The 24,848-nt window shown below is 42.4% G+C and overlaps 1 protein-coding gene and 1 non-coding gene across 3 annotated transcripts in view; one reads left to right on the top strand and one right to left on the bottom strand.

Moving 5' to 3' along the window:
* The window catches only part of LOC114687850 (zinc finger protein 431-like), a 45,155-nt gene that overhangs the window by 18,261 nt on the left and 2,046 nt on the right, over positions 1-24,848 (bottom strand). The gene's annotated exons all lie outside the window — the stretch shown is intronic.
* Positions 16,620-16,761, top strand: LOC114687852. The gene has a single exon (XR_003733709.1). It is a non-coding gene; the product is annotated as a small nucleolar RNA SNORA43 (small nucleolar RNA).

Genomic DNA, 24,848 nt, shown 5'->3' on the forward strand with positions numbered 1-24,848 from the left:
GGGGCCAAAGAGATGAGCAGTGGTTACCAGCACTTGATACTCAAAGTATCTGGTTTTGGTTCCCATCACCCATGTGGTTACTCACAACCACCTGTAATTCCAGTTCTAGGGGATCTGACTTTCTTCTGATCTCCACTGGCACCAGGCATATACATTGTACACAGGCATGTAAGTGGGCAAAGCATTCATATGTAACAAAATTATAATTAAAAATCCAATTAAAATGAAAAAAGAATTAAAAAGGGTGAGGGTGTAGGTTAATTGACAGCATACCTGTCTAGCATGCATGAAGCCCTGAGTGCAATTTCAGTTACATAAAGGGGGCAAGGATTGGGATGGCTGTAATCACAACACTTGAGTGGTGGAGGTAGAAGGATCAGAAGTTCAAGGGCATTATTGGGGACATAGGAAGTTTGACACCACGACTTAAGAAGGAAGAACACAAAAATAACCACACAAGAATATTCCAGGACAAAGAAGAGTAAAGCGTTTGGGATACAAGTTACTAGAGTTATGAAATGACACAAACCTGGAATATGTCATTCATAGTCAAAAGAAATGGCAAATTGGGTGTGGGAACTGAACTCTGTCTTCTGCAAGGCCCATATGCACACTTACCACTGAGCCATCTTTCCAGCCCCTAGCAACTAAGTACAGCATGGCTTTGGTTTCTGGATGTTATTACCAGCAGAAGACATACACATGGTTATCTTGGAGGAAGAAGACATTTAGAATACCCTAGCAATGGGTTGTATCTAAAGAAAACCAGAATTTGCTGTCTACAAGCAAGAGTTCACAGGTTCAAAACAGTCCTTGATTCTCAAGTTACATCCATCACATCCCTATATAATTATGTATGACTCTAAAAATAAAATACTGAGAATTAGGCTAAAGAGTATAGCCTGCAGAATAGGTCTCACTAAAATCAAGCCTTTATTGAAAAGCCCTTTACAGCTGGGCATGGAGACCTGACAGGCCTGATCTCACCAAATGGGAGGTAGAAGCAAGAAAATCGAGACTACAAGGTTAGTCTTAGCCCAGGGAGCTCCTGTAGTTCTACTTTTGGCTAACTGTTCATGCTAACTTAAGCATGTAAACCCCAAACATGCTATTTTTTGTGCTTAAAAGTTTATCCTGAAAAAGGCATGGGGCTACACTGGTATCCTAAACACTCAGTGTAGTACAGGCCAGCTAATAAAGACATTCTATTGGCTTAAAGCCATGGCCAAGCAGGCTTTCCTGGTGAACACTCACATTTGGAGATCCCACTGAGTTCCCAGAAACAAGACCCTCAGAAGACTGAGAGGTCTCTGAGCCTCTTGGAGAGGGGAGGAGTGCAATGGTCAGGGGACTACTAGGAGTGTGCAACTTGAGATAATCTAGGTACTCAGGTGTCTAAGCTGGGATTGTACTGTTGTGAAGAGACATCATGACCACAGCAATTCTTATAAAGGTAAACATTTGATTGAGGCTGGCTTACAATTCAGAGGTTTAGTCCATTATTGTCATGGTAAGAAGCATGGTGACATGCAGGCAGATATAGAGCTGAAGAAGCAGGTGCAGAAGACAGAGACACACAGATCTCAAAGCCCACCTCCACAGTCATTCACTTCCTCCAACAAGGGAACATCTACTCCAACAAGGCCAGCCTCCTAATAGTGCTACTCCTTATGAGTCAAGCATGAGTCTATGGGGGCCATTTCTATTTAAACCACACCAGGGCTCCCTTTGATCAAGTACTGCCTAATGCTTCAGAGGGGTCTGACACCTCCAGCACAAAAGGAAACAAATTAGAAACTCCCCTGTTCTGTCACCTTTGAAGGTTAAGTCTTACTGAAGTGCCTTCTGTTTAGACACAAAGAAGAGGCCAGATATGCATGCTGAACCACCCCAGAAACAATGGGACATATATCACTGGATCCCTTTGTTCAGGTGTATGAATATGTGAGGGCCACCCTGGTTGTTTTTAATGAATGTTTGTCTCTCTCTGTGTGTGTCTCTACATGCCTTTCTATGTATTTTCATAAGTTTTGTTTCACTGTAATGACCAGAAGCTTTCTCTGGTGTGAAACTCTCTTCCAGCAGGTTAAAGAAGTACACTCTTTCCTGCTGGGGACTCAAATCCTTTTGGCTCTGCCAAGGCACCCATAAGAGAAAATGAACCTCTCCACCTGTCCCACTCTAGAAGCACTTGCTCATTTTGTTGTCTGACTCCTGCTCACATTCAGTGTTGGTCCCTAGGTCGAGGTGGGGAGGGGTTGGGCCTCTACTGCAAGCCCCAAGCCCCCTACCATGTAATTGAAATGCACACAGGGTGGGGGGCAAATAGTTTCCCTAGGTGAACATCCCCTCCACTTTGTGCTGCTCTAAGTTGTTCCAGGAGAAAGAGAAAACTACTCCTGGACTGAAACAAAATGAAAAGAAAAAGTTCCACTACTTCCTCTTTCATAATTTATATCTCTTTTTCACCAATGATCTGTAAAACCAACCAATCTCTCCGAAAAAAGTAAAAATGCTGCCCCTGGGCTGGGCAAGGGAATTGCTGCCAGGCAATGCAGCCTGGAAAGAACAGATATTCCCTTCTCTCTAAAACTGACCAAGGAGACTTTAAGCAATTTCACAGTGTACTTTTTAGAAAGATTAAAGACAGCTGCTAAAAAGATTTCCTTTGTCACTCAGCCAGTCAGGGTATTTGAAAAATGTTATAAAAGCATAAAGAAATTTAGAGGTATAAGCAGGTCCAAGTTGCTGTAGGTAGTGCAAAACCTGGTTTAACAACAAAAAAAGCGATCAGGACAGGAACTTTTGCATAAATTGAAAGCCACCATCACATTCTTTGATAATGAGACACAGTTGGACTTACAGACACAAAGCAAAAGTTTGGTATCTTCCTCTCTATCAGAAGAATATCTCCTAGCTGAAAGTTCTGTCTACAATCAAAAGATAAACATTACCCATGACCGTGGAAACAAAAGGGGAAATTGAAGTCCATATTGCCTAGCTTGAAGAGACAAGCATCCTGGTGCCCTGCCAGTCACACTGGAATATGCTTCTCCTGCATATAAAGAAACCTGGGACCTCTAATTCCCAGGAGTCTAGTTCTTCCACAGAAACAGGTATACACTTCTTGGACATCAAAGATGAATTCTTCAGTCTCACACTGGTACAGAGATGAGTCACCCCTTCTTTGCTTTTAAATGGACAGACTCAGGGAGAGGTTACAGTAGGCAATATCCCTGGACAAGGTTGCCCTAGGAGTTAAAGACACTAAATGCAGAGTTCCTGACCTTCCTTTAGAGCTTTCCTGGGAAAGCAGATTATAAAAGGGCCACCAAGGGACTGCTGCAAGAGTTACAGACCTCGGACTACAAAATGTTGGCTAAGAAAGCCCAACTTTGTAGAAACCTACCTAATTCACTAACAGCTGAAGGAAGGCAAAAGGAGCCTGCATCACAGGATTGCTTCCATCCTTCAGTCATCAATTCCAAAGACTAAGAAACAGGTTCAAGAGTTCCTAGGAGTAGCTGAATATTGCTACCTCTGGATACCAGTTGGTAGAAATTGCAAAGCTTCTACATACCAGCACCAAGGGAGGCACTGAGTCTCTAATCTGGACTGAGAGTAAACAAAAGGAATTTAAGGCTTTAAAAAGTTTGGCCTTGGCCGGGCGGTGGTGGCGCACGCCTTTAATCCCAGCACTTGGGAGGCAGAGGCAGGCGGATCTCTGTGAGTTCGAGCAGCCTGGTACCAAGTGAGTTCAGGAAGGCCAAGCTACATAGAGAAACCCTGTCTCGAAAAACCAAAAAAAAAAAGTTTTGCCTTACTCCAGCCATAGAATTTCCAGATGTCTCCAAACCTTTTCATCTGTTTCTCCATGAAACAAGACAAAAGGGATTTTAACCCAAACTTTGGGGCCATGGAAATGACCTGTGACATACATGCACAAAGGATTGAACCTTGTATCCACAAGTTGGCCCACCTTTCTAAGAGCAATGGTAGCTAATGCTAGTGTAATGAATGGAAACAAAAACAAGTTGACTCTCAGTCAAGATCTTATACACACAGCACACAACATGGATCATGCCTCCTATGAGGAGCACTAATACACTGGCTGTGTAATGCCTGTGTGATCCAGTACCAGGCCCCATTCCTGGTCCACCCAAAACTCTAATTTGAGTCACCCACCATCATCAATTTGTCTATACTCTTGCGTGTTGACACAGGTGCTCCTCCTCAGGTGATGAAAGATGAAACCAGGTATGTGGGAGCTACAACAGCTCCAGTAACTGAAATAATAAGGACTCACAACAGGTACTTTAGACCAGAGAGCAGAACTGATTGATCTGACCCAGGCTCTCAGGTAGAAAAAAAAGAAAGTCCTCTATCATATACACAATCACTATGCTTTTACTGCCGGGTATGTCAACAGTAGGATCTACAGAGAAAGAGGGTTTTTCACTGCTGGGAAAAAGGACATTAAAAAAGTCTTGGCCCTCCTATGGGCTATTTGGTTCCTCCTACAAATTGCTATCTCCCACTGCTAGGCTTCTGACCTGGCTGCCCACCAAACCAGTGGGGCCTGTTGATATTCTGATGACATACCATGACCCTTTACTGCCTGAGACTCCATGGTTTAAAAAAAAAAAATGGGCAGCTCAAAACCACAGAATGATGGACACCAGAGGGAAGGACCATTCTCCCCAAAACAATTGATTGAGCTGTTGGTAATTACTCTTCACCAGGATACTTAACTGGGGTCTACAAAACTTCGTGAGGTGCTCAGACCAGGGTATATTTGGATAGCCTAGTGTGGTGGTATTATGTTCCCCAAAATATTGTGCACCCTAATAAACTTATCTGGGGTCGGAGAATGGAACAGCCACTAGATACAGAGGCTAGAAAATGGTGGCACTCACGCCTTTAATCCTAGCCTTCTGGAGACATGGATCTCTGTGAGTTCAAGGCTACACTGGAAATAGCCAAGCATAGTGACTCATGCCTCTAATCCCAGAAAGTGAGCCTTTAATCCTAGGGAGTGACGACAGAAAGCAGAAAGGTATATAAGGCATGAAGTCCAGAAACTAGAAGCATTTGGCTGGTTAAGCTTTTAGGCTTTGAGCAGCACAGCTCAGCTGAGAGGCTTCCAGTCTGAGGAAATCAGCTGAGGAATTGGCAAGGTGAAGTGGCTGTGGTTTGTTCAGCCTCTCTGATCTTCTAGCATTCACCCCAATAACTGGCCTCAGGTTTGATCTTATTAATAAGACTCTTTAAGATTCATGCTACAGCCTAGCAAGGGATGTCTCAGGCAGATAACAGGTTTGTGCTCAAGTGAATCTAAAACAGAGAGCCCTTACCTAGGAAAGCATCCAAATGACAGAACAAGACCCCAAGATCTCTGGGAAAACTGACTTCACCAAGAGCCACTCTGCTTGGGGAAGTTAAAAGTACTTGCTAGTTTTTATAGATACCATCTCTGGATCAGTAAAAGTGTTCCCGACCCAGACTAAAACTACTCAGATAATACCTAAAAGAGCTCCTTCAGGAAGGGGTCCCCTGATTTGGCCTACCTAGCAAGGAGGTCTAACAATGGCCTGGCTTTCATCATCAAATTTCTCAACTAAGAACTAAAGCTTTAGCTACAGAATGAAAACTCCATTGTGAATACAGACCTCAGAGTTCTGGCCAGGTAAAAAGAATAAAAAAGACATTTAAAAAAACAAAACCAAAAAAACACTTTAACAAAACTCTCATTAGACTCTACCAAAAATGGACAGGCCTTCTTCCTGTTCTTTGTTTCTGCCAGCAGCAATCCATACAGGGAGGAATTTAGCCCCCCTCAGAGATGATGTTTGTAAAACCTCCCCCACTGTTTCCAAGGCCTAGAAAACAAACAGTCTGCAAAACTCTTAACCATTAGTTTCTCAAGTCACTACAGGCATCCAGCCCTCCATAATGGCTGTTCATTGGATTATCTTAGAGACCCAGCTGACCTCTGAGTCCACCGCAAGTTTGCCCTTGTTCCAGTTCAATGATACTATTGGGGTCAAATGAGTAGCCAAAGGAACAGTGGAACTAACCTAGAAAGGACCCAAAAAGGTAATTATCTTCATTCCCTTGGCTGTGAAGATAGCTCACATTACACCATTTACCTACCACACCGAGGTCCAGAAAGGAGAAGCCAAAGATGCTGCCAAATGGACTGTCTCTGGACTACAGAGCCATTAAATTTAGGTTTCATTGGGTACCCAAGACTTTCAAATCCCTGTCCCTCTACCTCCTCCTGAGTCTTACATTTCATTTGGTATGAGTGCAGGGTCAGGGTCCAACCACCACTGCCTGAAGGCCTGAACTTGGGAACTAAGAAGACAGATACACAAAAGTAAGTACAAACCAGCAACCCATATTCATTTTGACCTTTGCTCACTGAAGCCCACTTTAAATGTCTGGCTCTATTAGAAAAGGAAGATGGGGGTTTATCTTTTGAGATAGAAATACAGAATTTACAATTCTATGCATGCCCATGTGGCTAGGCTCCATGGTTGCCAGAAACAAGGGAGTTTCCAGTAAAAAAAAAAAAAAAAAAATGGGTTTGTAAACTGAAGATTCCTGGCAAAGCTCTTTAAAAAGATTCTGGCCTTTAGGAAATTGAAAAATCAGATTCTATGCCACAGGAAGGGACCATGGGGGTGGAGTTAGTCATTCCCAGCCAGAAATTGGCCAGGAGTGCTGGCTGTGCTTAGACACCTGGCCCCCAACATACTACACAGGGATAGGAACTAACCAGACTGTGAGCCTTTTACTGACAAAACTTACAGCGACTGACAGCAACCAAGTTAATGTTCTCCTTTATGGGTTAATTCATCAGGATAACAACAATATTACTGAGCCACTGAGACTACTTGGTAGGCAGGTACCAAGGGTTTCACTAAATGTGCCTCTCCGGATGCTTTCCAAATTAAGTAGACAGGTTGATCAGGACCTAGAGTGTTAAAAGTTTGCATTTCTGAATTAAAACAACAGTTAGAGTCCCTTACAAAAAAGATCCTACAAAATTGAAAAGTCTTAGACTTACTTCTCAAGATATAAAGGAAACTATGGCTTTGCAAAAAAAAAAAAAAGTTGTATCTATACTAATTGATCAAGAGTAATTAAAAAAATATTGCTGTGGTTGGAAAAATAATTGATACCAGTCTGTTCTCTTGGTTCCCCTAGATAACTACTCCATTATTGTTCTGATTGGACGAATGCAGGGTCCCTGAATCTTAAAATAAAACAGGATGACTCTATGATTTGATTCATTCACTAGGTCCAGTGGGGAATGTAACAGGCCCTGGACCCTCAGACCTCATCACAACTGACTCCATAATGGAAGTAGCATTCAGGATGTAAAACTCAGGAGGTAGACAACACCATCTGCCAAAAATAAAAACAAAGGCCTAATCCATTAAGATTCATATTTATGGAAAGTCTATAAATGTACTAAACTTACTTTTTAGTCTGTAGTTCTGCTTCTGGCTAAACATTTTTGTTAACTGAAATATGTCAACCCAGAACATGGTTTTTCTACTTAAAAGCACAAACTGAAAAAGGCTCAGGGCTACATTGGGATCCAGAACACTCAGTGTAGCAGGATGGCAAATAAAGATTTTTCTATTGGCATAAATCCATGTCCTAGCAGTCTTCTCTGGTGAATGCCCCACAAGCACCTGGTGGAACTTTCTCCAAAATTGACCATATACATAAACACAAAGCAAGTCTCAACAGATGTAAGAACACTAAAATAGTTCCTTGCATCTTATCAGATCACCACAGATTAGAGCTAGATATCAACCATAGCAGAAGCATCAGAAAGCTTACAAACTCGTAGAACCTGAACATCCCTATAATGAATGAATAAAGGGTAAAAATAAAATAAAGAAATAAAGACATTCTATAAATAACGTACCACAGATGGAATGTTTTCTCAAGAAATCAGTTCTTTACTCTTTCATTTAGCCTTCCTTGAACACAGGACATGAACAGAATACAGAGAGGTAATACGCCAAAATATTACAAAAACAACCTGTCTTTCTGACTGTTCTATTGCTGTGAATAAGTACTATGACTAAGGCAACTCTTATAATGGAAGGATTTTAATTTGGGGATTGATTCTAGTGAGAGCATTCATCCATTATCATCTTGAAAGAAAGCATCAGTAGGTAGGCATGGGGCTGAGTGTTATATCCCGATACACAGGAAAACAGGAGAAAGAAATACTTCTCTTTCCCTGGTCTTTTGAAACCTCAAAGCCCACATACACATCTTAACAAACAAGACGCTCCTACCCCCATAAGGGCATACAACTCAATTTTACACAATTACTTCCATTAATTGGGGACCAAGCATTCAATGATAGAAATCTGGGGGTGTTGAGCAAATATATACAATGACAGGATACAATCTAAGAAGAAAGAGCTCTAAAGGAAAAGAGTGAAAGTTATTAAGGCAAACAGAAACAGGAAGAGAGAAGGTGAGAGAAAGAGACAGGAAGAGAGGGAGAGAGGAGACAAAGACAGAGAGAGGGAAGGAAAAAATATTTCCAAATATTACAAGGAGCCAACTTCTCTGGCTGGGTTACAGGCTTCCTTAATATAACCTTCCCTACCCCATCTAAGAGATTAACACATTTCGTACCACACATGCTATCTGTTAGGGGACCTCACAAGTTTCCTCTCTTGTTTTGCATATCATCTGTTAAGGACTCCCATGAATTTTCTCATGTTTCAAGTGCCATCTGTTATGGATCTTAGATGTAAACACACTGTCTTGTCCACATGGAAAGGAGCGATCTCATGGGTGGAAACTGCAGGTTAATGTATGAAAAATTATATAATTGCAGGAATGTAGTTACACTGTATTTTGGTCATTCAAACAGTCTTCGTCTTCAAGTTCCTGGCACTTTTGGAAATGCCCTTGCTCAGAATAAGGAGGGAAACCAACAAAACTGATACACTTCTGGAAATATTTAATGATAATTTATCCGATATTCCTAGTGAGGTCAAAGATGTAGATGACTGTTTTGATGATTCCAGAGATGATTCTACGAACAATGAAATTACTAGCCCTGTAAGGAAGAACAAGGTGGTGGTGTTTTCAAGTGATTCCAACACTGACGAAGCTACTGTTGGTTTGAAAATGACACACTACCACACTTACAGATGTTTGTAGGTTATGCTTAGGTCACTACATTTCTGACTCAGTGTGACTCTGTACCCTCCATTACTAATCTTTTTTTGGTGATGAATTTTTTGAGATGTGCAAAGAGTTGCCCAGCTATCATGATCAAATTGTAATGAAATGCAAAACACCATCTAGAACACCAAAGTGGTCTCCAGTTACACAGAAGGACATCAAGAAATTCCTTGGCCTAATTATTCTTATGAGTCAAACAGGAAAAGACAGCTTGAAAGACGACTGGTGAACAGATCCTTTGATATGTACCTCTATATTTCCACAGACCAAGAATCGCCATAGATTTGAGTAAATATAGACATCCTGACATTTCAACGATCATGCCAAAATGGACAGTCACTCGGAGATATTTTCAAGATCCAACCTGTGGTGGATTATTTCCTGCCTAAATTTCACATAATAAACAAACCAAAGCAGCAGTTTTCTTTGGACGAGGGAATGATACATGGAGAGGACATTTAAAATTTCAAATGTACAATCCAGTGAAATAACAGAATACAGTTTACTTGTTCAGATGGTGTATGAGAGTGACACCACTGTATCTGCAATATACACTGTTGAAGGAAAGAAACTGCAAGAAACTGCTCTTTCAGTCCTTGGACCCAGTCTTGGCAGATGGCATCATGTTTACCAAGATAACCATTGCAGTGCTACATCTGCTGATGAGCTGCTGCTACAGAACCAAGCTAGAGTCCACGGGACTGTTAGGGAGAGTAGAGGTGTACCAAGAAATTTAAAAATGAAAGTATCAAAAAGGAAGAAAACTGACATTCTTCTCCTAGCATGAAAAGACAAGGGGGTTGATAGCCTGAATGATATCAACAATCCATGACACTTCTGTCTCAACAACAGAAAAAAAAAAAAAAAAAAAAAAAAAAAAAACAGAAAACAGGAGAGAATATTGTAAACCCACCCGCATCAAGGAATCCAGTGCCCACATGGAAGGCACTAACACTGCAGCTCAATTCCTTTCACGTTGTTCCATTCTAAGAAAAACCATGAAATGGACAAAAAAAGTAGTGCTGCATCTTATAAACTGTGGACTTTTTGATTCCCTTAGCGTGTACAACGTCCTCAATCTACAAGCAAAACTGAAGTACAAACAGTCTCTGCTCTCGGTGGTGAGAGATTGGATAATAGATGACAATAATGAAGGCTCTCCGGAACCAAAGGCAAACCTGTCCAGCCCTTCCCCTGGGGTTCGGGGGAGAGCACTTCATAACAATCCACCGAAAAGGCTGTCAGGTGATATGAAGCAGCATGTACCTACATGTACTTCAGCGAGTGGAAAGAAAAAAATTCCTATGAGACCCTGAAGAATTTGTACTGTCTATGGGAAAAGGAGTGAATCTAGATACTTATGTAAATTTTGTTTGGTCCCTCTTTTTAGAGGAAAATGTTTTTACTCAGTACCACATGTTGTAAAAGTACTAAGAACTTTGTTTAATTAGTTGTTCAATTGTCTTTGTAAATAAAAATGTTATAGCTATTGGAAAACAACACCTAGAGTGCATTATGATCTGTAATTATGATGATTTAAATAATGTGCAGTTTGCCCCAAAACATGCGGTTCCAGGCATATGTCTTAAGAGACTTCTATGCAGTACAAAATACATTAAAGATTTCAAGGCCTCCAAACTTAGGTTTAAGTCCATATCTTTTCTCTGAGTGCATGGCATTATCCCTTGTTTCCCTCCCAGTTCCCTCAGAGAACCTGGGAAACCTTGGATCAGGTTCAGTGTGCTGAAGTGTGACTGCTGTAGATGATGCCATCCAAAGCTGCATTTCTAACTGGGCAGAAGTGCCATACAAGGTTTCGAAGGTTTGAAATTTGATCTTACTATTTTAACAAGTTCAAATCTTAAGGTCATCCATTACAGCCAACACAGGGAGTTAGAAATCTGTCTGATCACAGCCCAGACCAGGCTCAACTGGGATAAGATGGGGCCAAGCAACACCTTGTGTCTGGGGACTGAGAAGGTGAAAGACCTGCATGACAACTGGCTTCCACAGTATAACCTGTGTGGTAGGACACATGGAAGAACTCAACTGTCTCTGCTTGAGGCCATGAAATCTTTCATCTGTTCCTTAGCTGTGTGGCACCCACCTCCCTAGGACAGTAGTACCATCTCATACTAGCCTAGTTAAAGTATCTTTTTAGTGACTCAGCAGTTAAGAGCACTGGCTGCTCTGCCAGAGGACCTGGGTTCAATTCCCAGCAACTACATGTCTGTAACTCCAGTTCTAGGGGACTCGATACCCTCACATAGATATGCATGCAGGCAAAACACCAATGCTATGTAAAGTAGAAAATAAATAAATAAATAAAGTATCTTTTTAAAGGAAAAGGTGCAATCATACACAATTAACCTTTGAAAAGTGGGGATCTCACTGGACTTGTGCCTAATGGAGGATGGGCTCGCGTTAGCAGAAACCTGGGAAAGCCTTGAATATAAAACACATGCCTTTAATCCCAGTACTCAGGAGGCAGGGGCAGGTGGATCTCTGTGAGTTCAAGGTCAGCCTGGTCTACAAAAGCAAGTTACAGGATAGCAAGAGCTACACCGAGAAACACTCAATAAACAAATAACAATAACAACAAAAAGACTGTGCTGTCTGGGAAAGAACAGAAATCAACAGAACATGCAAGCAAACTTAGAAACAAAAACACTATTAATAAGACACGAGACCAGAAAAACCAGTAAGTCTAGCCTTACAGGTGCCTGGACCACTGTGGCAGCTACACGAAAATGTGTTAATGACAGACTTTACACCTTGCACACAATTAAATGCAGAGAGATCCTAGACCTGAATGTTCATTGCCAAGTGCAGAATTTCTAGAAACACTTGAGAAACTGGGGCTCTGCAAGGTGGCAAATCTGCCTTCCACAATGACATAAATAGACTGCAAGCACGTGCTTTGAAACTTGATGTCAACAACAAGGATATTTCCACAACTGGGCTCCAACACCCCTGGCTCTGCCCTTGGAGTAATGTCATTCAAGTCTGCTGGTTCCTTCAAAGCCGCGGGAGCGACAGTAACAACACTGTTACAGTAACACCTTTCCATTGTAAAGATGAAAAGGGCACATGCTAGCCTTGCATGATGCCATCAGCAACACGGATGTTTCCACAAAGGGCTCCACTCCCCATGCTCTGCACAGGCGTAGTCAGCAGAGAAATACCATTCAAAAGTTCTGTTTCCCCTTGGAGTTGCAGCTATCTCAGGGAACCTGAGATCTCTGGCGACATTGAGGGTCCAGCTGGTTCCCACTGTCCCGCTCCTGGGACTCCTCCCCGCTCCCCTAGCCCCTCCCCGTGGGAACCCTGGCTCCTCACTCACCATGACACAGACTCCGACCTGGCCCCACTCTTCTCACAGCTCCCTGTAGTGGGTCACAGCACAGCACATGGAAATACACGAGTATCCCTAAGGCACAGAGCCCAGGAACCTGTAGCATGGCAGACCAGAAGTTCCACCCCCATTCTGACTGGCAGTCTATCTGGAGTCGCTGATTGGCTAGTGATGCCTGAGTGACATGGGCAGCTCCCTTAGAGACAGAGTGCTGTGGTTCCCAGCCCAGGCTTCCACTCCAGGCACAGAACTGTCCCAGACCAGTAGAGATTGGCATTGCAACAGAACTCGCACCTGGACTGCAAAGTCGTCCCTGCACTATACCTGCACTTAGTAGGCACCTCCTCCTGGGAACAGGGTATCTAGCATACGGAGATCATTAAACTATGTACAGTAGTGTGATCGCCCTGCCTCACAGCTGAAAGGGAGACCAGTCCACCCAGGTCAAATACAAACCATCTGACCGATATTCACCAGACAGGCGCAATATCAATAAGGCACACACTTCTCTCAACCGCACACTGGTAATCAAGACTGTAACACTTTCCAGCCTTCTGTGGTGGCACTGGCCTATCATGCCAGTATTTGAGAGGTGGAGGCAGGACATTAAAAGTTTAAACCTGGTCTAGAGAGCTAGTTCTAGGACAGCCAAGGCTACACAAAGAAATCCTGTCTCAAAGAACCAATAAACAAACAAACAAACAAACAAATAAATTAAACAGCTTGGTCTGTGACACCAAACACCAACACTTAGGGTCCCCAAAGGGGTGGGAGGTGACCAGGGTGACCACTTGGGATAAGATGTTAAAGATAGAAGGTTTGGGATCAGTATGTTTTGAATAAGCTGTGATGGCTCCTGTGAGCAAGTTCATTAAGATGTACAGGGCTGATACAGTATTTGCAGGTAGAGAATGGGGCAGTCAACAGAAAGATAACTTAGTAATGATGGCAAGAGCACAGGATACCTCAGACTGAGCTCACAGTGGCCATGAGATTGAAAACCACAGCATCTCAGCCTGAAGAGGCTGGTTCCCTTGAGTCCAGGAGGCTGGCTCAAGCACCTGACCAGACCTTGTCAAGTCAGCCCTTGGGCAAAACACAAAAGTAGTATTCTTAGCACTTTCGTCAGAGCCTCTGAGAAAGTTTCCACAGACCTGGCTCCCAAATGGCCCACCTACAACCTAAACAAACAAACAAACAAACAAACAAAAAAAAAAGTGAAAATGTTAAAAAAAAAAATTAATGCATGGAAAGGTAGGGCATAAAAGAAAGAATAGTAGAGATTGGAGATGAAATAGACACAATAGGGAATAAGAAAATATTAACAACACCAAAGGTTTATTTTATTTATTTATTTATATATTTATTTATTTATTGGTTTTCCTCTGTGTAACAGTCCTGGCTGTCCTGGAACTTGCTCTGTAGACTAGGCTGACCTTGAACTCACAGAGTCCTGCCTGCCTCTGCCTCCCAAGTGTTAGGATTAAAGGCACATGCCATAACTGATATGAATTTAGCTCTGTTACTTTTAAAAAGAAGGCAGTCAAGTTGCTAATCTCCAAAATGAATTTCACGCTGAATGTGGTAGTGCAGTCCTGGCACTCCCAGCACATGAAGGTTGAGGCAGGCGCATCATAAGTTTAAGGCCTGGTATGGCTACAGACTAAATTAACAAAAAACTTGGGCAACTTAACCAGACCCTCCCTCAAAATAGTGTTTTGTTTAAGGCTAAGTGGACAGATCCTTTCCAAACATGGGAAGGGCTTTAGACTGAGTACCCAGTCTTCTCTACCCCAAAAATGAAAACAGCACCTACAATGAATATACTGAAATGGGTGGATTAGAAGGGAGTGCTCTGGCAGGAACCAGCCAGTTGTTTAAGTGACTAAAGACACCTGCAACCAAGGCCAAGGACTTGTGATCATCCTAGCAGAGAACCCATTCCTTCAACTTGTCCTCTGTCCTTCACGCATGTGCTGTGGCATATGTGTTCACACATGTCTCATTGCCCAAAGTCAGAACTAAACAAACAAACAAAACCCTGAAAACAATAAGAAAAAAAGCAGCAAAACAGCTTAGCTATGTGGTAGTTCACCTTTGAACACAATAGAGCTCCTTCACTAAACTACCAGGATGGCAGTAGGAAGCAAAGCATTCAGTTAACTTCCTACCAAGTTATCTCTTCACAGCTCCCTTATGTCCTGCCCACTTTCTTTTGCGTTAAACAACTAACTCTATTCCATGTTGGCAAAGAGAAGAAAAAGAAAGAGAGACAGAAAGCTTTGTAATAAAATGAGTAAGAATCATGAATACAGGATCTGTCAAATCAATCCCTTAAGCAGGATGTACCAGGTCTGTCTCTGTGTATGGACATTGTCATAGGCCTGCTCAGACAGTGCTTACAGTTTCCAGACTGAGGACTGAGTCTGTTTTATGGCCATCAGCTCATTATCGAGCTCCTTTGTGATGGGAATAGTTTATTGTGGACCCTTCTCACCTCTGAGGATCTGGGACCTCAAGAATTCACCACACATCTGGGCAGTGACTCCCCCAGGGGCTAAAGTCCTGGAACTGCTGTCCTGTGACACTTACATATACTACCTGGATGTACGTACAGCTGCTGGGTAGATAGATGACAACCATGCATGGCCAACCTCCTCCTGTGCTGTTGCATAGATGTGGAGCAGGCACCAGAAGGCTTGCTTGCATGCCTTTCATGTGAGAGACCCTACTCTGCAGTCCTGAGATTCACCACCAAGCATTATCATCATTCTGCACTGTCTAGAATTTCCCATATTCTGGACTGTTAAAACTGAGGATAGGCCACCATTTCTTGACAGCTCTGCAGGTAAGCCACTGAGGGCCATCACTTGCCTGGCAGATGAAGTGATACATGATCCTTTCTCCAGTCTTTCTGTGCTCCTAGACTTTTCCTTTGACATCTGGGAACAGAAAGTAGTGAGTGGTAGTAGTGAGTGGTAGAAGTACCTGTTTCTTACAACTTTATTATACATGGATAGGTGCTTTGCCTGCATGTATGTCTGTCCTCCATGTCTGTGAAATACCCTTGGAAGTCACCAGAAGCTTGTTGGATCCCCTGGGACTGGAATTACAGAAAGTTGATGGCCACCATGTGGGTGCTGGGAATTGAACCCCAATCTTCTGGAAGAACAACCAATGCGTTTAACTTCAGAGCCATCTCTCCAGCGCACACAGAAGTATGTGTTCAAACCAGCCTGCAATGAAATATTTTGGCCTAACACCCAAGTTGCTCCTGGGGAAAAAAATACATTATTATGTATCTGAATAAAGGTCTGGAGAGATGTCTATCATGTTCACAGCACTGGCTGTTCTTACAGAGGACCAAATTTTAATTCTTCCCATCTACATGGCATCTCAAACCCATCTGTAATTGCAGTTCCAGAGGACCTGAAACCCACTTCTAGCTTCTTCAGAGCATTCCATGCACATAGTGCAAAAACACACTATAGGAAAAATACCCATCCACCTAAATAAAATTTAAGATCTTAAGAACAGAAACACAGGATAATTTCTGAATCCATGGTGCAGGGACACACACCCCAATTCATATCAAGTCCTGCCTGAGCAACAGAAGGAATTCTTGTCCCACTTTTAAAATAATTTGTTATTGTGTTTCTGTGAGTGGTGGGGGAGTTATGTGAATATCACGGCTCTTGTGGCGTTCAAAAGGCAACTTTGTGGAGTCTCTCCTTGCAGGTTTTAGGTGGGCTTTTAGGACTGAATCCAGTTGGTCATATGCTTCATATGCTTGCAAACAACTGTGTTCACTGAGCAATCTCCTTCGTTCAGCCTGTCCAATGTAATGCACCCTGTTTTGTTTGTGGTTAGATTTTGTTGTTGAGACAGTACCACACTGTGTTTTCTTGCTGGCCTGAAACTCACCATTGGAACAGGGTGGCCCGGAACTCTGAGGAATCTGCCGGTGTCTGCCTCCAGACTGCTGGGATTAAAGGGATGCTGCTCTAAATGCTGGGCGGCCTTCCTTGAAGACGCTCTCCTGCAGCTGTCAGCACCACAGGCACAGCACAGGTGCTCAGCTGTGCTGTGACACGGGGGCAAAGAGCGAATGGCTATTTGTAAGCTCAGTGTTCAGAAGCCAGTGGGCACTAAGAATATTTCATAGCATGACATTTTGCAGAGCCATGTTGAGGTGGCTCTGACCTTGATAATGTTGGCCAGATCCCAAAGTCAGACCTCAGGGGATCACCAAAGGGTTGCATGGTCAGCATTTTAGAAGATGGACCTTTGGAGGTGGAGGAGTATGGAAACTGGCTTTTCTAGAAAACACTGAGAGGCCAGGAAAATCTAAGCAACTATCCACTCCTTTTCATCTTCCAGGTTAGGAAGCCAGGAACAAGGCCTACCTCTTGGCCACATGGCTGATCGGAATGGGTGCAGGTATAATTTTAGGCCATGGGCCTCAGGTGCAGCTTCTGTAACCTCACCAGGGACCTGCAAAACCATGGAAACAGGCTTTGGGCAACTCCACACATCTCATCTTGGTAGCCCAAGTCCTAAATTACAAATTATTGTCTTGAGCTTGACTGTACTTCCAAGACTGGTGAAGTGAGGTCTGTGGTAGTGGCATTAGGGATGGAGCGTCCTCTAAGACTCAACATTTCTACCCACTCAACTACACATGGCCTTATCACTGATAATTATGAAGGAGGGGCAAACTGGGTGTAGGTGCTGTGACACATATAAACATGTCAATTCTGAAAAAGAAAAAAGTACTGCTGAGCTGAGTTGTAAAGAATTTGTTTTTTTTTTTTTTTTTTTTTTTTTTCTTTTTTTCCTGGAGCTGAGGACTGAACCCAGGGCCTTGCGCTCTACCACTGAGCTAAATCCCCAACCCCAAGAAAAGAATTTCAAGTGTGAACTTGAACTTGACACTTTGGCATTCTTAACCAAAAGTGGCCACAAGTAACACCTGAACTGAGAGGGTGGTGTCAAGATTCGAGTACTGGCTGTCTTGTTATGGTAGAGTCATGAAAAGCTATTTCAAGGTTGAAATCTAGAAGATGCCAGGATTAGATTTGTGTTTGGAAAACTATAACCATATAGAATTGATTGCAAGTTGAGGTGTGTCAAAAGTAAAACCAGACTCTGGGTAAAATAATTAAGATACATCTTAGTACACTATTGAAATGGGAAAAAGACCCCACTAGGACTGAACTTAATCTGAATTTGTAGAGGTGACAGACTAGGAGCATTAAGGGCATTAAGGGGGTGTGAGGGCCCAGTAAGTCAGCAAATTGAAAATGTGTGTAAAGGTGGTCCTTAGACAAGACCTTCCTACCCAGGTTCCTGATGGCTGGGAATTCTGACTTTGTTTGATCCCCAGGACCCACAGAGTGGAAATACAGAAGCAACTCACATAAGTTCTTCTTTGGGATCCACATGACATGGGCATGCCCCTCTTTATGAAAGTTAGTAAACAAATAAATGTCACTTAAAAATTAAAATTAAAATGTATATACATTCTCATAAGGAAAGAACCTGATCCCCTCAAACTTGGCAAGGATCCTGCCTCAGTTTCCTTTCCAACTGCTGAGATCAAAGGCATACTCGACATAACCCACCTCCTGCATTACACTTCAGCTTGTGTGCTCCACAGTCCTCCAACCCCTACCTTACAATTAAGCTTGTGTGCTCTACACTCCCCCAACACTTACCTTACAATTCATCTTCTGTGCTCTACACCCTCCACCTCTACCTTACAATTCATCTTCTGTGCTCCACACCCTCCACCTCTACCTTACAATTCAGTTTGTGTGCTCCACACCCTCCACCTCTACCTTACAATTCAGGTCGCTGATCATCTGTCTCATTTAAGCCACCCAATTCCTGTAATAGATACTTATGAAAACAGATCTTCAGTTCATCAGTAACATGTAGCTATTTTGGTGGTAGTGTAGTAAGAAGGAACCAAACTGAAGCCATTCTGGATAGAAATTCCATTTTGAATAAGGATCAAATAAAGTTTAAGTTTCCAAGACCTCCCCAAACTTCCCGGGGTAACAGACATCCCGGTTGGCAAGGTGAGAGAAGAATGGTGGGCAAGCTGGCCTAGCACACTTGAGTAAACCAACCAATGAGAACAAGTAAGTGTACCACAGAAAAATGTTCTAGGAGAGGCCCTACTCCCTGAATCCTGATTGGTGAAAAGTGTAACTGTAACTTGGCACAGATGTTTGTAGTTTTCATGCTTAAAAGTTCTGTAAGTTTCTACTTTGGGGTCACATTCAGCTCCCAAAACTGTTCTGCATCCCTGATTATCGGTAGCAGTTGGATTACAATAAATTTTTGTTTTCTGCATTGATTTGGTATGTGAGTTGTATTAGGTCCAAGTGGACCCCATAACAGTGTTGGATGGAACACTCCTGTTAGAGACCACTGTCTAGCTATATATAAGTTTACATCATCATATATAGTAGAAACATATTTCTTTTTTCTTGTGAAATACTTTCGATATTTAATATTTTGGTAAGTCAAACCAATGGAGTATGACAGAATATTGAATGATGAAGCATTTCATTATTAGTTTTGAGGCTGCTGAATAATATGTGAGAACACAAAGGCACACTGAGCCCAGTATTTCAGCACCAGCTAGTATTTCAACCTATTTACTTACTTTCTTACTTACTATTCATTTATGAGACAAGGTGCCATGCATCTCAAACTAGCCTCAAACTCCCTATGTAGTCAATGATGACCACAAACATTTGAATGTTTTGGTTGGTTGGTGGTTTGTTTTGTTGTATTTTGTTTTGCTTGGAGACAAGTTCTCTTAGTGTAGTACATGCTGGTCTGTAATTTGCCATTCCCTGTCTCAGCCTCCCAAGTGCTGGCATTACAGCTGTTCACTCAGTGTATGCTACAACAAATCAAGAGCTTGTTGCAATGATAAAGCAACATTCAACCTAATGAGCTTCAAGCATAGTTTTGGTGTGTGTGTGGTGTGTGTGTGTGTGTGTGTGTGTGTGTATGTGTGTGTGTGTGTGTGTGTAAAGTGTAGATTTTTGTATTAAGAAAAGGAAAGATGTGTTTATGAAGAAATACAGCCACCAAGACCTGTAAGTGTAAGTAAAGTGATTCCCTAGCTGAGGCAGGCCACACCATTGCTAACATAACCACTTGACCTATTGTAAAGTTATACAATAGGAGAAGGTCACCAACACCCAAAGCTGATTTATAGCTGGTTGGTCATTGTGGAAGGTGTGGAAATACAACGGACATCCTGAGTGTGGGCTCTTCTGGTTCTGAACTCTTTACTTTGTAGGATCTAAGTTTTTCCAGGTAAGGTCAGAAGTGGATTAAATTCTAGACAGCCAGCCCATTTCAAGAAATCTGATTGTGTGAGGGAGATCGTACGCAGTGTCTGAAGTATATGTAGATAAACTATGTTTCAGGGACTAGGGATGTAGCTCATTTGGTAGAGTGGTTGTCTAACATGCAAGAAACACTGGGTTTATTCCTAAAACTACATGAAATAGGTGCGATGGTACAGGCCTATAATCTTAGCAACTGACAGATGGAAGCAGGAGCATTGGAAGTACAATGTCATCATGGAACAAATAACAATTCTAGGTCAGCCTGGAAGATGTTAGACCTACCTACCCATATATATCCAAAAGAAAGAGACAGAGAGACAGACAGACACAGAGAAAGAGAGGGAGGAAGAGGGAGGAAGGGAGGGAGGGAGAGAGAGAGAGAGAGAGAGAGGGAGGGAGGGAGAGACAGGCAAACAAATTTTCTCAAAACATAGTCCCATCATATCATCACAACACATAGTTCACCTCTCACTGTTGAGTCTTGGAATTCAGGATCTTTCTACTGCTAAATCCAATGTCAGGCTAGCCATGGTAACTCATCCCTGCAATCCCAGACCTCTGTAGGCTGAGGTAACCTGTTGATTACTAGGTTAGCTTAGGATACATAGCAAAAAAAAGTTTTAAAAGGAAAGGGGGTAGATGCGAGACAAAGAAAAAAATTTGTGCATTTGTAGAATTATGTCTCAGAAATGATCTGCAATTCCAGTACTTGGAGAGTAAGGCAAGAAGATTAAGTTCCAATCAGGCTGGGCTAAGTGTATAAAGTAGTTCCTGGCCAGTTTGGGCTACAAAGAAATTTCAGAGTGTATCTCTGAAACATATGGGGTCTTTTAAAAAGATAACAGTAGACCAGTGATTTGGCTTAGCAGGTACACATGCTTGGCATGCCAGTACAAGCCAGAGGACATGAGTTTGAACCCAGGTACGTATATGAAAGTGGAAGGGGAGAACAACTTCAGAAAAATTTGTCTTCTGACCCCTCCCCCATTCATGTGTCCTGGTGCCTGTGACAGTGGCAGTGTGTGTGTGATACCAGGTATCTAAGGGTTTCTATTGCTATGAAGAGACACCATGACCACAGCAACTCTTATAAAGAAAAACATTTCACTTGAGTGGTTCACTTACAGTTCAGAGGTTAAGTCCATTATCATCATGGCAGGGAACATGGAGATGTGCAGGCAGACATGGTGCAGAGAAAATCCTACATTTTGCAGGCAACAGGAAATGGTCTGAGGGTCACACTGAACAACACTTGAGCAAGAGACCTCAAAGCCCGCCTCCACCTCCACGGTGACACACTTCCTTCAACAAGGCCACACCTCTTAATAGCACAACTCCCTATAAGTTTACAGTGTAAGAAGGCGTCGTGTAGCCTAGTCTCGGATCAGCATATGATTACCTGTCCAATGGGTTTCCTTAGAGCATATGATTACCTGTCCACTGAGTTTCCTCAGAGCAATACACTTGTGGAAATGGACTCTCACTTGGCAAGAACCAGTAGTCCACAGAACAGCATAGGAATTTGCAAAATTCATTCAGCTTGCAGACTCTTTTCTCACATTATATTGGTAATTCTTTGGGCAGTTTTTAGTTTTATTTTGTCAGTCACACATGCAACAGCTATAATTTTCCATGGAAATTCTGTTCCTTTTCAAATATTTTCCCCTATGATTCAGCAGGGTGTTAATGCTTCTTAAATCTGGAATTACTAACTGCAGCTCTCAACCCTGGGAACTTTTTTGACTCAATAGAGATATTTAGGTATATATGAGAAAACAACATTGGAACATTAACCATGTTTCACAGTTTGGAAAAGAAGAGCAGGGCATGCATAAACAGACTAGGAATAAAGCATAGTGCTAACTGTTGAGAGTAAGTTCTCTGGGCACCAAGCATAGAACTATTGGTAGGATCTGGTATGCTCCAAGAAGAAAAAATACAATGCAAAATGTGAGTTATATTGATCCATTTTTACAATACATAGGAGTTTATATTGGTGGAAGAAGTATGGTATAGTGAGATGGGGAAAGAGCGCTTTACCAATGTCTGCCTTTTACAGAGAGATTGAGACATGGGACCCTCTTGTAGAAAAGGGAACCGTATAAAAATATATTTTGCAGACATGAAAGAATTGTCTGGGTTTGAATATTGTTGTTCTTATAGCATTGTATCCATGTCCATTACTTCTTCACTTTGTATCCGCAACTGACATAAGTGCTGTGAGAACAGGATGTGTCTGGCTCAATATTTAGTTAAGCCTGCAAAAATGCTGACTCTATGTCTAGACTAAGGTAATGCAGGGGGTAAGAAGGTGTATTTGGGGAAGCATAAAGGGAACAATGGGGGCTTCCATAATGATCACGATGTATTTCTTAAAGTTAAAAATAGAACCCAATATTAGAGCTGTTCATGTAACCCTGGTAAGAAAAACTCTGTTTAAGTATAAATAAAGACAGACTGAGCTATTCGGGGCCACTTGAGTGCAATCCGTTTGGTGGTCAGAAGTTTTCCTTGTGCTGATGCCCCTTCCCCATCTCAGGACCTGAACTAGAGCCGAGGCTGGACTTCAGCATTACAGGGGCCAATTACATACAAATTACCACAGCAGGGAAGCTAGGGAGAATGCTCAATGCTAGAGGCTCTAGTAGCCCTCGTGCCTCAGTCTCCCTAACTACTGGTACTAGATGTATACAATGGGAAACTTCTGGCTCAAAATAACTTATTATCCTCCAGACACTTGATAATAGTCACTCAACACAGAAAACTCTCTGCTACACCATGAAAATGGCACAAATCTATCAGTTCCTTGAAAATTTTCAGGATTTTTGCAGAAAGTCAATGCTGTCCTGCCATTTGGTCTCTTTAGAAGACAGCTCTTCCCAGCCCCACCTCTTAAGGTCCCATTCCTTCATAAGGTCTGTCCTGGACCAGTGATCTCAGTGTCCTGCTGTGCCTCAGTGGAACCTGAATGAAGAGAGACACACTTTCTACAGTCAAATGCTTCCTGAATGGGAAAATTTAACCCATTTTAGCAAAGGCCAATGGATAGTTAACTGCACAATTCTGAGCATGACTCCAGGAGGATATGTGCTACCTGCTTTTCTTGCTTTCCTTATACAAATCATATTGCCGGCTGCCTCTAGTTTCTTTCTTTCTTTTTTTTTTTTTTTTGGTTTTTCGAGACAGGGTTTCTCTGTGTAGCTTTGCACCTTTCCTGGGACTCACTTGGTAGCCCCAGGCTGGCCTCGAACTCACAGAGATCCGCCTCCCGAGTGCTGGGATTAAAGGCGTGTGCCACCACCGCCCGGCTTGCCTCTAGTTTCTTACAGCTATGGGTGAAATGGCTATTGCATTAGGAAAACGTCCCCCATGATGCTCCTCTGGGTGAGTCAGAGGGGATGTTGTTAAAAATATAAAGTGGCTCTGATTCAGCTCCTAAAGCCTTTGTGTCATGTGTGACCACGAATTCAAGATTCTTAAGAACAGGATGTTGCCTTTCCAATACATCTTGTGACTAGTCTGAAAGAGTCACAGTAGTTCATGACATTACAAATTTGCATAACTGTTCTGCAGAGAATGATTTTAACCCCAAGAGTCTAGGGGAAATTCAAATAAAGAGATGATATCAAGAGTTAATGGGAACAGCCTAGGAATAGGGAATGAAGCAGAATTATAGGAATCCACAATATCTTCCTTTCTGATAGCTGTGCCAATACTGTAGAAAGTTGAGAGGAAGAGAACATGAGAACAAGAAATAAGCAATGTCAACTATTAAGAGTAAGCTTTTAAGTTTTGTAGTTTATAGGATGATAGGAAAAAACCTGGTATATCCCCCATAGGAGATAGAGTAGTACAGAATGAAGGATGAATTGGTTCAGCTTTGGCTGATGAGTTAATTGTGAGAACTTAGATTTGACTAGAGCTAAACATTAACCACTAGAGGCAAAATGTTCTTTCACTTTGCATGATGCTGTAAGTGCAAATGCTGCCAACTGGGCACACTGTTCTACTTGTAGGTGTGCCTAGTTAGAAAAACTTCCTTTGCCACCTGCAACACTGCATATGCCCCTGACATTAAAGCTATGAATCAAGTAGGTAGTGATTACCAGTGGGAAAGTTGGGGGATGGAAGGGGAACGAGGTAAAGGAACAAACTGTCAATTACTGTAACCATTATTAGAAACTTGTATGGAACTACAAACGTTTAATCAAGAACTGAGGAGGTTCAGTCAGGAGGACAACAGGGTCAATGCCCTGTGGACCTAAACTCAGGATCAAAGCAAAGAAAGTCAACATAACAAACCTTGTCTCAAAATATTTCCTGAAACCTTGAAGGTGCAACTGTTCTGGAAATAATGTGCCATCACAATGAGAAGTCATGCCACACACTTAGAGAGTGAGAAAAATCTCTTCAGTAATTACAAGTCTCCAGCTCTACTTAACACACAAAGAGGAGCTGGCTGGGAACAGATCTGCTAACTTGTATACACAATAGGCTTATGCATTCCACATACACTGTCAACTTCAAGAAATGCTGGTTACCATCCCTTCTATCATGGCTTGCTCAGCTGGCTTCCTTCTACAATTCAGCATCACCTGCCCAGGGCAGCACCAACCACAGTGGGATGGGCCCTATTACGTCAGTGTGACTCTAGCTTCTGTCAAGCTGACCAAATCTAACCAGCACACCTACTGAGTCATCTCCCAAACCCCAAAGACAGATTGTTAAGCAAACCTCAACTCTCTTAACACTTGTTTTTCAGCATATACTTGTGCGCACACACACATATGAAGTTTGAAAATCAAGTTTAGGACTAGAGGGATGGCTCAGCAGTTACCACCACTTGTTGCTCTTGTAGAAGTCCTGGGTTTGGTTCCCAACTCTAA

Source organism: Peromyscus leucopus, chromosome 22, assembly GCF_004664715.2.
Source record: "Peromyscus leucopus breed LL Stock chromosome 22, UCI_PerLeu_2.1, whole genome shotgun sequence".
In the NCBI taxonomy this organism is placed as follows: Eukaryota; Metazoa; Chordata; class Mammalia; order Rodentia; family Cricetidae; genus Peromyscus; species Peromyscus leucopus.